This window comes from Micrasema longulum, unplaced genomic scaffold (genome assembly GCF_059751315.1).
Source record: "Micrasema longulum isolate JH-2025_06_02 unplaced genomic scaffold, ASM5975131v1 h1tg000177l, whole genome shotgun sequence".
NCBI lineage: Eukaryota > Metazoa > Arthropoda > Insecta > Trichoptera > Brachycentridae > Micrasema > Micrasema longulum.
This window is the reverse complement of record NW_028277382.1, coordinates 1,113,862-1,130,087: the sequence shown is the minus strand read 5'-3', so window position 1 is coordinate 1,130,087 and position 16,226 is coordinate 1,113,862.

Here is a 16,226-nt window from a genome sequence, read left to right as displayed (position 1 = left end):
GTCGATAATTATTTGTGATTGAACTTCTGGGTTCTGGTTCGATTCAACACACGGAACTGTATTTTTCATCCACATGGATACATATATGAAAAAAGCAATTATTGATGATGGTATATGAGTTTTCAGTGACACTTCATTTTCTAACTTTAGTTTTAGTTTGACATTGTTCAGATAAGATTACTAGTGTAAAGAATCCATGAATTTTATGCTACAGAAAAACGCCATTGCATTAAAAACACTTGTCCAAGATTCAGGTTCTATTTTATACACAGAACTGTACTCTTCATCAGCCCTGACATAGACTGCCTGCCGTCAGGCAAAAATCTTTATATGGGTAATAGCGGGTAGTTAGCGCATTCGTCACCCACGCTAAGGGTTGCCAGGTTTGATTTCTTATAACTGCAATTTTGAATTATTTCGGAACTGGCACTGGAGTCGTAAGACTAATCATCTTACCTACATGTAACAGATGATCGAACTACGCTTCATTTGGTTTAACAATGCACCGCTATATGCACCGTCAGGTACGGAAAGGGGAATCATGATGAAAAATATTCAATCTATAATTATTTTAATATAATCTAACCGTATTCTGAGAAATATACGTATTAATTTTTTTGTACACCTTCATATATATTTTTTGTTGTTTTAAAGAAAAAAAAATCTAATTTCGGGTTGCTCCGAATGAATTCGCTGACGAAAAGGTTTTTGGTTTTCTTAACAACAAATAAAACTTTTTTTTTTCATATTTATGTGTTATTTCATTACAATTGTATTTTTTTATTTTTAAAAGTGGAGTGATACGAAATAACTTCACAGAAACACGTTTTTTTTGGCTTTGTATTGAGGCGTAAAAAGATAGTTAAAATTGGCCTATAGATTGTGGTATTTAAACAAATTGCATTTTTGTTTCGATGGCTGTTTTTTTCTTGAAATAAGTTAAATAAATAAACGATCGGTTAAAAAAATAATCAACGCAATGTTTTATCCGAATAAATTGTAGTTTTAGTTTTTTTTTAAGTTGTTTTTTTTTACGAAATTCGAACTATTACACACTGAGGTTACAATCAAAGTTGTTACAAAAAAAGGAAAGTTTGATTTGTTTTTAATGGTTTTAAGATACTAAATGTAAAAATATTTTTGCGGTTTTTTAAATGCAGATTGAATTTGCAGTGTTTTGGTGCAGTGTGTCATTCAATTCTTTGACGTCGCGTTATTCCAGGTATTGCAACGTCCATTATCAGGGTTGATATCACACAGTGCAAATGACATATGCGACAAAACGCTGGAAAAATCAATTTACAAAGGAATGGATGATTTGTGCCGATAATTTAATCCCGTACGAAGTCTTGGATTCCACGAAACAGCTAATATACGAGTAAAATGCAGAATCGACCAACCGAATTGCACGACAATGTAATCGTTTAACGGATCCTTTAGCATTTAGAGCTGTACAAAAGCCCTAGCAAGCAAAATTTCAGCTTTTACGTCCAAAGAGTTTGAACGAACTCAAATACGAAAACGAATATTTCGTTTTGGAAAGGAAAAAGCATTGATACTTATCCTCCGCATCTTTTTTTATTATTTTTAGAAACCCGTTAGGGTTTTATAAGAAATAATTTAAGATCTACTTATGTTTTGTGTCATCTGGTAGGTGTAATCATCATGTGATTTTTCAGGAAGATTTAAATTTGTCTTCAGTGTAATTTTTCAAGTAGTCAGATAAGTAATGGGTAACGCTACATTTACTCTAATTGTGTATAACACATTGACTAGGTTGAGGCGTTAAAATTTATTTACTACCTACTAGGCCCTGGTTGAGATGTTGCAATGCCTACCGTAGGTACCAATATTTTCCGGGCTCCATAATAACCACTGAACTGTCATTGTATGTGCATGTGCCTTTGATATTTTCACCGCTATCGCGAATAAGTTATATATGCGTTTTGCGATCAATAACTAATTTAATTCACTATGTCGTGTAATTGTCAAGTGCCCCACTTTTCTGTCCACAGGAGCTGATCTGATCCCGATTACCAAGAGAGAAGTTCCAAACAATAAGATGCCAGAACCCTAGTGCAAGGTAGGTAATTGCATTCATTGTATTAGGGTTTGGTGGCTCAGTAAATAAAGATAACGCATTCCGAGAACCAGACCATTTGGCGCGTTCATCTACCAACAGGCAAGTGGCGCGATCAGTCATTGTAGTGTTTAAGTCCATTGTATAGTATTTTTTACTGTTCTACGTTTGTCTTTGCGTTTTTAATGTGGTAGTATTGTTGTTGTTTGGTTTTATATTTGTGTATGCCAGAATTATTGATTCACGTTATTCAATGTTGTGTACTCTATAATTTTTATCGTCTCAATTTTCGTCAAATATTTTAAGGCAAATTGGTGTGTTTTATTGTATAGTTCAGTCATAGGGGTCAAATACGGTAAGTTGTCTGTTTTAATTATTTTATTTTAATGTTTATATCCTATAAGATTTGTAACATACGATTACATGACTATTTGCAAATAAAATTAAGCGCTTCTTTCAGATTCAGTGTCAACAAAATCGGCGTTTATTTTAGTTAAATGCAGCTTAATTCTTACAACAGGGAAAACAAAAAATATTGTAAAATAGTATAAAATAAATTGTAAGTATAGTTGCTTACTAGGTAAATGAGAAATAGCAATTATTGAGATAGCTAGCAATTATTTTTTTGATATTAAAGGACAGAAATAAACAAAAAAGTGTATTAAACAAAAACTGTTAGTAAATAAAAGATCCATCTTATCATGTTACATAAGTAGGTTTTCTAACTGTTTTCTATCTTTCCATTGTATTATGTTTTTCTTAAAGGAATAAGTATTGATACTTTATATTACATCCAGCGAAGGATCATTGTTCATTTTTGGTCCACTAACGGTAAAATGATTCTGTGCAAAAAAACTTTTAAACTAAGTGCCATTAGTTATTTTTCTAGCTAAGCTCTCGTGAATTTATTGTGCTTAATGTAAAACAAGTACTTTTGTTTTCTGATTTTTATAAGTATAATTTTAGCATTTAAACCTTGAAACTAAAAAAAAAAGCTATTTGAGCACTGCTTAGTTTTTTTGATATGTAAGACTAAGTAAGTTTTTGAGAGGTGAGGACGTACACCAGTTGGTCATGACAAAATGTTCAATTTTGATGTTTGATGTGTATTTATTACATGGTGAATTTATTACGGGATATCGAGAACTGAACCGAACTGGATGATGTGATTAGGTTAACACAAAACGATGTTACCCCCTGTGAACCTTTTACGGAAGTTCTTTTGTTCTTGACGTCTCCATGACGGAGATGAAATTGAACTCCAGTCATTGCACTGCTTTTATCATCAGATTTCATTATTGAGGGTTGACATCCTCTGTGAAGGTCATTTTTGCACAATAAAGTGTATTGTGCTAAACAGAAAACGCAAAGATACTTTTTTTGGTTGACGCTTTAGATTTTTGGTAAAATAATTTGGGGTATTTGTGTCTATTCGACCTATGGACGTTGTACCCACATACACATAATAGTAATTTATTTATTTGACAACTTTTAGTTAGCATTACTTATGCTGTTAAGCCTATTACGTTATGCAGACTGTTAATATAAGTAAGAAGTTAATAAATAGAAAGCAGATTGCTGCTAACCTGCCGATATGTACAGAAAAATAGATGCATTTTATCCGTAGAAGTCATATTCAACAAGCGAATTGACCTATAATGGGTGAATTCTGACTTGCATTTGTACGGCTTTTAGGTGTGTAAAACGGTGCATGAGATCTCACTCTAGTATAATTATTTGGAACATACAAACTGATCTCTTTCAGTATGTTTGGATTATGTATACTTCCAGAAATTAACTTATAGAAATGTTTCACAAAAAAAATTGCCGACGAGATTCAAAAGTGTTGTAATCCAGAGTCCCCGCTGTAAATAATGATGGAAAAAAGAATGAATCATTGTTATTTTTTTTTTAGGACATAAGTATGCTAGTTTTTGGATCACAACAAAATGGTTCGATGTATGTGTCTTGTCAAAAAGATATTTTTACATTTCTGTTATAATACTCAAATGAATAATGTGACGCCTTCCACTTAAACAATCCTTGCAAATTAAGGAAATTATCTCTAAAAATTAGTTTTTTGTTTGCCAAACATATAAGACTCCTCGTAAAATTACGAATTTACTGCGTTACGTAAAAGTGTGGCATTTTTTTTTCCAGAAATGGTCCAGTTGCCTACACGATCTAGTAACACCATTTTATTATTTCATATGATGCTACATTTAGCCCTTGATCTGTGAAAAAAAAACAACTTTTGAAGCATTAATCGCCAATATAACAAGCATAATTTTGGAAATAACGCCAGGTTTGTTAAAAAAATGGCCAAAAACTGTACCCACACATGTGCTACGTAATTGCTTGTTGCAGAGGATTGTCTGTGACTGAATATCTGTCGGGTATTTTTTTTAATTGCTTCTTTGTTTAATTCATTCAATACACTATTTTTTATTCATACGCCTAAAAAAAACTAAAAATAACATCATATTATTATCCACTATTTAAATATGTTCTATGGCGGGTCTTAGTCCCGTGGGTAGCGTCGGGGACTACGGATTAGAAGGTCCGATGGTCAAATCCCGCCCCACCACAACTTGTTTCCCATTCTCTAATCATAATACCGGAAATAATCATTTTTAATTTTAAAAGAAAAAATGTACTACACATTTTAAATAAACTTTCATTTTAAAAATAATTTTGAAATTCACTTTTACTGCACAATAAATATTGTGTATTAACTAGATTGTTTATGATTTGTGGCATCAAAAATGTATTCGTTCGTTAAAACGATCGTAATCACATTCGTTCACATGGTAAAAATCCCGTACAGGAAATACATGAATACGTATTCACTAAGTTTAAGCTGCGAAGGATTTAATGTCAATACCGAACTAATTTGCAGGATCTAACTTTGGGCAAAACTATGCTCTCACGGAAACTTGCTGACTTCAAAATTGCCTTGACAATGCTACAAACGTGTTCAATTGATTTCTTAATGGATGAATTTGCATGTATAATTAAAACATCTCAAACACGAGATATCAATTTGATAATTACACTAATGTACCATCAACTCGGTGTATGCTTATCGCGAATAATTAAATAATTAGATGTTTAAATATAGACGGGGTATTTTTAGGGTTTGTGACCTAGTTTTTGTAATGATCTTGCGCAATGTTTGAAAATAATTAATGAAAAGAATTTGATTTATATAAATCTTGCTAGTCAATTGTTTCAAAGATTGAAAAAAAATATTTTTTTTACTGCACGTGCCTTTTTTTGGGCTGATAAAACATATTGAATTAAAATCAAATCACTGGATGATTTTTTTAGACTTGATCGCCACCATGGCAAAAATCACGAAAAAGGAAAATCTAGAGACGTTCGTTTTTGCTTGTCTTTTTTGTATTTAGTTTATTTGGTATTTATTCGTCTGCTGGCGCGTGTAATAACATTTATACACATTGTGCCATGATTGCCAAAAACACCGTAATCAACAAAAAACATATTTTACTGGAGAACACTGCTTCCTTTAAATTACAAGGACCACTCATTGATTAATAATCTTTGTTTCAACTAGAGGTGGTTTGAAAAACAAAACAGTTATATTAAAATATTTTTTGTCTTGAAAGAGCTAAATATAAATAGTTTAATTGATTTTTCACTGTTTTAGCAATTGGTTGTAGACGCCCCTGTAAACAATTTTTTTTAAACCGCTGCCCTAGTTCTTGTATGTTCAATTGACCATTTTGCAAATTGTACAAAAGAAAACTAAGCAAAATCAGTAAGTAGAGATTAGTACTAAAAAAATGCTTAAAATACTATTTAATAACGGAAATAAATTTTTTTTAGCCACATGAACGCGTAATAAGATAAAAAACATACTGGTATTCATAAACTAGGAATCACAGGAGATAACTATAACTATACTGGCATGGAACTTTTCGTTAATATATTTCATCTTACAACGTCGATTTAATTCAGATTTAATTTGCATATTTAAAATACTTAATAGTTTATTTGATGTCCCGACTATTCTCTGATAATTATCTTTAAATGTTCATTTTTTTTAAAAATTTATTTACAATTTAAAAAAACCCGTTAGAGTTACATTAGAAATTTTATATTGTCTAGTCATTTTATGTCTCGTCTAGTCTAGTTAGTTCAGTCATCATGTGCTTTTTCAGATTGATTTTAAATTTGTCTCCAGTAAAAGTTTTCAAGTAGTAAGGTAAGTCGTTGTAGTGTTTAAGTCCATTTTGTTGTATTTTTGACTGTCCTGTGTTTGTCTTTGCTTTACGTAAAATCAGAAATAATGACTAACTGTTCCTCGGTCATCATAAGACTTATTATGGTTTCCATGCGCCTATACCCAGAATGATTAGATTTGCAAATGAATATCAAGATCGTAATTATTCTGATTATAAAAAAAATCGAAACTAGAAAAATAAAACTATTTTGACTTGCATATTTTAAAATTTAAAAAAAACAGAGGCATTGAGGGAATCCTGGGGTGTAAAAACGATGTGTTAGCCTCTGTCCATACATCCTCCTCCTCTCTCATTAATCTCACAAACATTCATTTGGGAGAAAGAGGTGTAATCTGATTAGATAACTTAGCAAGACATATACGTTTAATAAAACGAAAAGAGTCAACGATTTTCAGTCGATCATTTCATAAATTCAGGTTAACACACACTAAGTATGTTTAAGGGTAACGAGTATTTGCGTGAAATTTTCAGTTTTAATTTCCTGAAATTTATTATTCATACCACAAAATACATTATAAGCTTTATTTTTCTGAAATAAATTTATTTCAACCTGATGACTTAAACTAGCCAGTGATAGTTCATAAGCTCCCTGAAGGACTAAATTTCTATATTCTCAATGATTCCTTCATATCTGTGGGATGTTTGTTAATAAAATAAATAAAATGTATTATATATGTGCCTACGTTTAAATATGTACATTCTTCAAACGTACAAATATTTGCTCGAAAGAAACAACCCTTAGTGAAAACCGACGATAGTACCTATTTTAATTTAATCCTGAATTTTGTATTGATTAAATTGAAACGAAGTTAACCGAATCAATTAATTTACCAAACGAAATAATTAACCCTTATCAAGTTGAACGCTTATACCGAGAAAATGACTGTAACATCGAATTAAGGGTACACTTATTACAACAGAGATGGAAAACATTTTGAAAAAGGGAATGTAATAATCCAGGTATTTATAGGGCAGGGTTTGTGACTTGTCGTTGTCCGGTGTAAGTGAACACTTTACGCATTGAATATAAAAATTTAAAAAAATGTTTTTCAAGCTTTGCCTAGTTCGCAGATGAAATAATTCAATCTCACCCGTATCAATAAATGTGTCAGCTGTAAACTCATCCAGGCCTAAAAGAAGTATCTTTGGTTCCCTAAGAAAATACTCTTTTCAATTACTTTCTTTTCATTATCTCGTTAATGTATCGTTTAATTTTTTCATTGTTCTATCATATAATGATTCAAAATTATTTAATTATTTTTTTGACAAATTCTTTCAACAATAATTCAAATTAGTTTTTGTTTTCCCACGCGCAAACAGCAAACATTACAATTTATCGCTCTTCGGTTTAATAATATTTGATATGCCGGTCAGTATCCACGTGTGCTTCTTTCTATTTAGTTGCATTCCGCTTGTTATTCGAAATTCGCGCGTAAGATTTTACATACATTCCCTCTTCTAACTCCCCGCTACCGGATTGTCTGACCTAAGATCAGTGTCATTCAACGTGTAGCAGCGGGAGAAGCATGACGTCATATAGCAACCCTTCGCAATAGTATTATATGAAAAAGAAAATAAATTCCACAGAAAACGCAAAATATTGTGAAATTGTTTTATAAAAACTGCCGTGACAGTTATAATGGTAGGGTATTCCTAGTACGCCTCTCAGGAACTCACGAATTTTTTCCACGGTAAGGCTTGGAAAGTTGGCGGCTTTGAAGATATTTCGATGTTAAAACATAGGCAGAATGGTGAATTTGCACGATGTGTTACGAGATTACTTGAACATCCTTATGAATGATAAGTTACAAATCCTATATTTCTAAACACTTCCATAATTCCTCCTCAAAAATGTATTTATCTATAAAAATATCTTTATTTATGGAGGCAAGAATTCTTACAAGAAGTTTCACAAGGTGCGCTACCCTAATACATTTCTAATTTGCTAAAATAATTATTGGAAACAGGTTACTAGAATCCTAATTGTCTATGATATATACTGTTCGGCGCCTTTGAGGTGATTTACACAAAAATGGCAACACTACTAAACCCTTTTTTACACGAGGGATACGTTTTATACAGAACTAAAGGACCCGATAGATGTTGTTTAGCCTGATCGTTGGCTTGCCTGCTATTAGCTGGTTCAGCAAGTTTTTTTTCGATATTCGAATTTTCGATAAACTAGATACAAAGTGACATTATTTTGACATTGAGTTTGACGTTTCGGTCTTTTTGTTTTGTATATATTTAATAAATAAGCTTTGTTTACACAATTTGGGTCAAATTATGAATCTCAACCATCCCACCCAACCAACCACCCACTCAAATACACACAATAAATAAATTTAGGAGTTCAGTTATATACACACGCACAGAAGAATTAAATACATAAAGATAGTTTAAAAAAACCGATTTAAAAAGTACAATAAAAAATAATAAAACTGGGTCTGTGGTATTAAAATCGATTCAGGATTTTTTTTTAAAATCACTATCACTAGCATAAATAATACGCCAATCAAATAAAATAGCAATGTAGGGCATTCCTTTAACGACTAGTATAAAAATATTACTGTTAAACATTGTTAAGTTAATGTTTAAAAAAAAATAAAAAAAATACGGTGTTATTTCGAAACCGTGTAAAACGAAGTAGCAGTTTTTAAAAATTATCCAAGATCTCTCAGTATTTTACTAAGTTTTAAGACATTTTTAATAAAGAGCTCTTAAAATAATTCTGTAGATGTTCTTAAGGCCTCGTGATACCCTTCAACGTCACTTAGTCACAGTAGAAAGAGCAATGTGAAGGAATCGGGTTGTAGTCCCGTGGCTAGTATCTCGAACTCACGGATCAATGGTCGGTGATTCGAATCCCACTTTACCTGAACATGATTCCCATTTTCTAGAAGTAAGTTATTTAAAACTCGTTAAAAATGGCCTCAAAATTAAATATTTGGGTTAACCATAAGAACGCAAAAAAATATTTTTTATTTAAAAAAAATGTTTTTACTCAACCGTATCTCTACGTATATTAACAAATTTCGTGTTACTGAAAGAAAGTTCAGAGATTATAGCTTACTGTTACTTTAATTACTAGGTATTTTTATTTTACTATTTTATCTCATTTAAATAGTTTTTTTCGTGTTTTGTATGCCTTAAATATTTTTTTTGTAACGTAAATACACGAATTAAATAAATGAATTTAAAAATTGAAATTAAAATTGAAATTGAAATTTCTACACGATACACACGCAGAAGATACTCGTTGACGTTAAGGGAATTCCGTTTCCCGTAAAGGATTAACCCGTCATGTGTGAATGCGCCATGTCCTTGCTCCTAGCGAAATTTGCAGTTAGGAGTTAAAAATGTAGCTATATACTCGTGTGTTTCTAAATAAAACACGCGTTTTGCGTATAAACAAGTGACGTAGTGCATTCTGCAAAAAACAATAACAATTAGACCCTAGAAAGTGTTTTCAATTTGATGGCTGCTTTCAGGTAAAATCCTGAAAAAGGAAAATGAGCGAAGAAAGTCCACTTTGTATTGTAGTATTTGGCGCATATGACAACAATCCTTAGGGTACTGGGTTTAATTTTTGGAAGAGTAGACGTAAAATTATTATTTCAAAAGTGTTTTACACTACAATCTACTAGTGTCTACTGGAGTGCCTCAAGGGTCAGTACTTGGACCACTTTTCTACCTCCTATACACTAAAGATATAGATAACATTAATAAAAAATGTGGATTGTTGTCTTACTGCTATGCAGATGATACACATATTTATTTTTATTGCAAACCAGACGAGAGAAGTGTGCGTGTTAATTTAATTGACGGATGCATAAAAAAAAAGAATTTTGGATGGCAGAAAATAGGCTTACATTAAACCTTTCAAAAACGGAACAACCATGAATGGCTTCAGCCAGATGAAAGAATTTGATTCAAGTTACGGCACTACCCGATGTATGAAGTACCGCTTTACCCACCGTTAAACAACTGGAAATTTTCCTTAATTTTGACTTTTTTTTTGACGCTCAAATAAGTAGGACGATAAGTTCATGCTTCTACCAGCTGAGTGAAATTTCCCCCGTCAAATAAATAAATGCGTTTTTTGTGTCTAGAGTCGATTATTGTAATAGTATCTACGCAGATCTACTAATGAACAAAATGACTCGCCTACAGGCTGTATTAAATTCTGTAGCGGGACTTATTTTTGAACTCTCTATGTTCAGTTATATCACTCCACTCCTTCGAAAATTACACTGGCCACGTTTTCCACAGAGGAGGGAATACAAACTCTGTTGGCTTATGTATAAATTACTGCACAACTTTGCTGCGGAATCTCTAAGAAAACTATGCATTCCAATAAAATAGCTGACAGGCGTTTCACGCTTAGATCAGCTGCATCTACGGCGAGAGAAAAAGTTATTATACCTCTACGCAAACAGCGCACTAAGCTCGGTGAACGCGCATTTCCCGGTCGCAGGCCCTATGTCATAAAATGCTCTCCCAGAAGAGTTGCAAGGCTATGAAAGTGATATTATATATTCTTGAAGCTAGTGAGTAGACAGGAAAGAGAGAATATGAAAGATAGTAATGAAAAATACACCACAACACCCAGACCAATTAGAAAAAAAAAACACTTTTTATTTGCAACTGGCGGAAATTGAACCCGCGATGCCAGATTCAGTAAGTCGTCTAACCAACTGCCTCATAGCGTCTACCGGGGTTTATATTTTAAGCAAATGAAATGACTAGACGTGTTACAAACCATACTATTTTTCTTTAAAAACAAAACGACGTACATAATCGTATGTATGTTATACGATAGTTATAAACAAGTTTTAAAAAATAGCGTTAAAGTGGTATTGTTTTACATGTCAAGAACTCAATTATTAGGATAGTTTTAGACTCACGTACTTTTTTCCCTTTTGAATACTTATTTCTGAATGATGTATTCATTTTTGACAAAACGTTATAACATTTGTATGTGTGTAAATCAAACGAAACCCGTAAACGGGACAGCGTGCGCTCTGATGGCGTAATGAATCGTAACTAATACATGCAATAGGCGTCGCCTCGTTCGCCTCCACTCAACACAGTCGTTGGTGTAAATATCATAGTTTACGGTGCATGTTCGCAAAACATAGGATTTTTATGGGAAGAGATATAAGATATTGTTGGCAATATTAAAATTGAAAATAAGGGGACCTTAAATTATTTTAATAATTGTCAACACGTTACTATCAAAAAACTAAATTTTGAGGGATACTATAGTGTACGTAGCTGCCATCAAACATATAATTGTTTATTGACCTGTGCCCAAGCGTGAAACTAATATTACATTAACTGCATGTAACAAATGATCGAGATACGTTGCTCGAGATGTTCAAATTCCGTGTCTAATTTTTCTATGAAGAAATTTATTTTACACCATGAGGCACTTTATACTTTTTTAATGATATAATTACTTTAAGAACTGGATTTGACAAGCTGCTTCCTTTGAAAGAAATCCTCTCTCTTTAATTAAATGACCGATAAATAATTCAACAAGAACAAATTGTTAACATCTTTGAAGGGTAAATTTGTGAATATAATAATAAAAAAATTATAAAAAATACATTCGTTATTCCCAGTTAATTGAAAAATGTTTTTTTTTTTTTTTTTTTTTTTAAAAAAGAAATATTTGCGTTCTTATGATTTACCCAAATATTTAATTTTGAGGGCCATTCTCAACGAGTTGTAAATAACTCACTATTAGAAAATGGAATCAAGTTGGGGTAGAGTGGGATTCGAACCACGGACCTTTGGTCTGTGAGTCCGAGACACTAGCCACGGGACCACAACCCAACAAAATGTTGTCTTAACCTTCTTTTTTACTAAAGGTCAAAATTGACATACAAAAGTAAAATTAAATAAAAGAGGATAAATATGTTTTTAGGAAGTAAAAAAAAAACTAAAATAAATTACATTTTTTTAAAGATTGTAATTGGTTTTTTTTATTCACTTTTAATTTGTATTTTAAGATCCATATAAATTAGGCAGTCATAATGTTAATAGATATACCAAGTTATACATATAATCAGTAATATAATGAGGGTTCGATCAACATGATTGACATGAATTATTTATTAAAAAAGGTGTTTTTGCACAGGGATATTTTTCTATTCCCTTAACTGGTACCTGAAACGTAAGACTGATAATCTTAGTTTTATGTTACAAAAATATTTAAGATACACTGCGATCGGAGTATCAATGTAGTGCTCTATCACCATTATGGGCCTGCCACACACTTGACGAGTGGTATGGGAAGCAGCGAGGAAAGAAGGCAGAGACGTAGTGTGGCAACATCACTCGTCATGCCGCTCGTCATGCTCCTCGTCGTGCCCATCGCTCCCCATTTTGTCGGTTTTTTGAGCGCGAGTCAAAGGGCCGGCAATAAGAGCGCGAGTGGTGGCCACATAATCGCGCGGTCGCAGTACGCAAGTACGCATCGAGCGCTCACACAAGACGCTCACTTAATTTTTAAATGATGTTTATTTCTTTGTATGACATTTTTAAAAATATTTTTTGTAATTTTTTTTTTCACAGAAGAGGTGAAACAAAGTACATTAAAAAAAATAAAGGATAATTACACATAAATAAAACGCATAATAACTGTAAAAATAGCAAACAAAAATCCCACAAAGGCATGGCCTGTTCGTGGGTATACAAGAAATGTTTATGAATTTTCGCTCCTATAATAAATAGACAGATATAATATTTTTGTGTTATATAAGAAAGAGAAAAGAAAATATTCTGTTATAAAGACTATAAGGTACTTTTTTTATTTTATAGTTATTAAAAAAATATATAAAAAACATGAAAATATTCCATCATTCCATATTAATATACATTGATATTATTAGCTGTACTAAAAATGCATCGCGCGCACGCTGTCAAAGTTTCATCGTCCATTGTATAGAAAGACAAATGACAAGTGCGGAACGTCGCGATTAATTGCGCGAGTAGAGCAGTGTGTGGGTGGAGAGGGCAATACGGGCAAGAGGGCGGCAGCGCGAGGAGCATGAGCATGAGCAGCGCAAGGAGCAGAGTGTGGCAGGGTCATTAGGTGTGGAAAAAACTGATGATGATGATGAATATAATAAGTAATCTTATGAGCAAAGTAATGAGTAATATAACAAGTAATTAAGAATAATAATAATAATGGATACAGCGAGAACCTAAATGATCAAATATCAAATCAAATACAAAAACGCAAACTTATTAATAAATATTTACATTCTACTCCCACAATAAACAAAGCTAACCCATTTAGATAGATAGTAGATTATTTTTATGAATGTCAATTTTCTAATTTGTTGTGTTCAAAGCATTAATTTATGGCAAAAAATTATTAATTATAAAATATGGCAGTAAAACATTGATATATATTGTACTTTACACTTTAAACTTAATTTCTGCCAAATAAGATTTCTAATTAAAAACTTGTGACAAGAATAGAATTAGAAATGGGCTTCTCAATCAAGAGCTTTTATATTAATTGTCTATAAATAATGTGTTCCAAGTTAATTTAAATGTAAATCGTTTTTTTTTCATGGTCTAAGTATTTATTTTTCTTCTTTTTTTTGACAGAGCGGATACAGTAAAACTACTGTTCCTTATTTAAACTGTAATTGTTTATGTAAATATATTTATGTTTAATAAGGATTTATATTTATGAAGGTAAACTTTATCAACAAGCCACAAAAAAAAATATTGGTAAGGATTTTTATTTATTGATGTATTTCTTGTTTATGTTTATTCATTTTTGTGCGTGTGTACTTTTAAAATAAATTTTTGAAATTAAAAGTGTTGGGGGCAAACATTTTTACAAATGTTAGTAAATATTATTAGTTTATAACCACTTTCACCCTTATAAATAATATTTAAGTATGAGTATGTAAGCTTAGTGAGTGTCTTAACAAAAAAAACGGGTAAGTCTCAAAACTGGTAGACAAAAAAAATCGGTAAATAGCTATGTACCTGTATTTACTAAAATTAGCTAATTATCTAATTCCCTACCATCAAGCATTAAGTCTGCATTCTCATCATCATCATTCCCTTTCCGCAACTAATGGTGCATAGGGCACTGCATTTGTACACCAACCGCAGAGTATCTTAATTTATTCATTATTGTAACATAAAGGTAAGATGATCAGTCTTACGCTTCAGGTACCAGTCCAGGGACTATGAAATATTATTGTGTGAATACACCCTTTTAAATAAATATTTAATATCAACCATGTCAGGAATCAAACTCGAGACCTCTCACATGGTAGGCAAACGCGCTGACTATTACACTTCAAGGCCGACATACCCGCGAGTAGAAATTAAATAAATAAAATCAAAGAAGAATAATAAATAAGTATTCACCCACCCTAATTTTACCGGACTTATTTGATTGGCACGATACGTGTGAAACGGAATGACAGATACAATCATTTTTAGAGTATTAATATATAAGATTACTGCTTTATTTCCAGTATTTAACTGACATCCACCCTTTATCCCTTGTACGATTTTTTTGTTCAATTATGTTGGAAAGTAGAGCCTTTATGTCAAGTTTAAACAGAAATGTCGATTAGGTAAACTGCCGTTAGATGCCATTATTAGTTTAAAAGACATAAAATTGACATTTATTCTTTATATTCCGTAACTTTTATATGAAAACCTTAAGAATTCAATCCCTGTAAATGAGATGAAAATGACTTTAATATTCTCGTCTCAAAAATATTTTTCCTCTCTGTTGCCATAACTCCCTAATGAGAAAACCATGTCTGTCTACAAATATTTAGACATACTCAAAACATTGTTGATTAAACTAACTGGTATAAGAAGAAATGCAAAAATTGAAATTTTTTTTTAGGCATTGCCTAGTAGGTGAAATAATTCCGCCTAATGAATCTAACCCACATTGACAAATGTTCTTTTTTACTCGTTTACAAAACTCTCTCGTCTATTGTTTAAATAACTACAAATTCTGATCTAATAACAAAACATGTACAGTTTAAAATATCTGTTTTATTTTAAGATCATAAGCTGAATAATTTTTAGATCATAATACACAAGAGAGATAAAAAAAACACTTTAGTAAAGCGAATACAGAAGTCTAGGCATTTTCTGGGCTTTTAACCTGTCATTGGATAGTATGATTGGTCACTTTACACACTGTGTAACATTCACCATTTTGTTTTATTTTATTTCAATATGGCGGCTTCCGTGATGTAGTGCTTAAGGCATTTGGCTCACACACGGAAGGTTCCCGTGAAAACACAAAAATTAAATGTGATTTTTCTTAAGCCTGGGTGTATTGTGCTGTAATTCACCACTGTTATTTGGCCCCATGGCCTGTTATGGTGCAAACATAATGAAAAAAATCAATAAAAACAACAAAAAAAATATTTTTGTTATTCCATCTGATGCTGGTTGAGCGAAACCTTGCTTGATGCTGATGAGATGCATATAACTGAAATATTTCACTTACACTCTAGGCAACGCCTTAATATATATTTTTGTTTTTATACTTCTTTTTAGACTTGGTTGGTCTTATTTACAATATTTTGAGTGATTTTAAATTTTGTAGACAATAATTGGATTCCATCTCAAAGGGAATTCTTAAGATAAATAGAAGAGACAACAGAGATGAAGAACGCGAGAAGCTAATATCGATGTTAAGGTTTTACCATTTACGTGTTACAAATACAAATTATTCATCAATTTTTACCAGTAGGGAGTGCGTTATTTAAGACAATTAAATACAACCATTTTCACCTTTTAAAATAAGTTATATTATCATTCATATCTACATGTAAAAATAAACATTTTTTTTGTTCTATTCCATGACA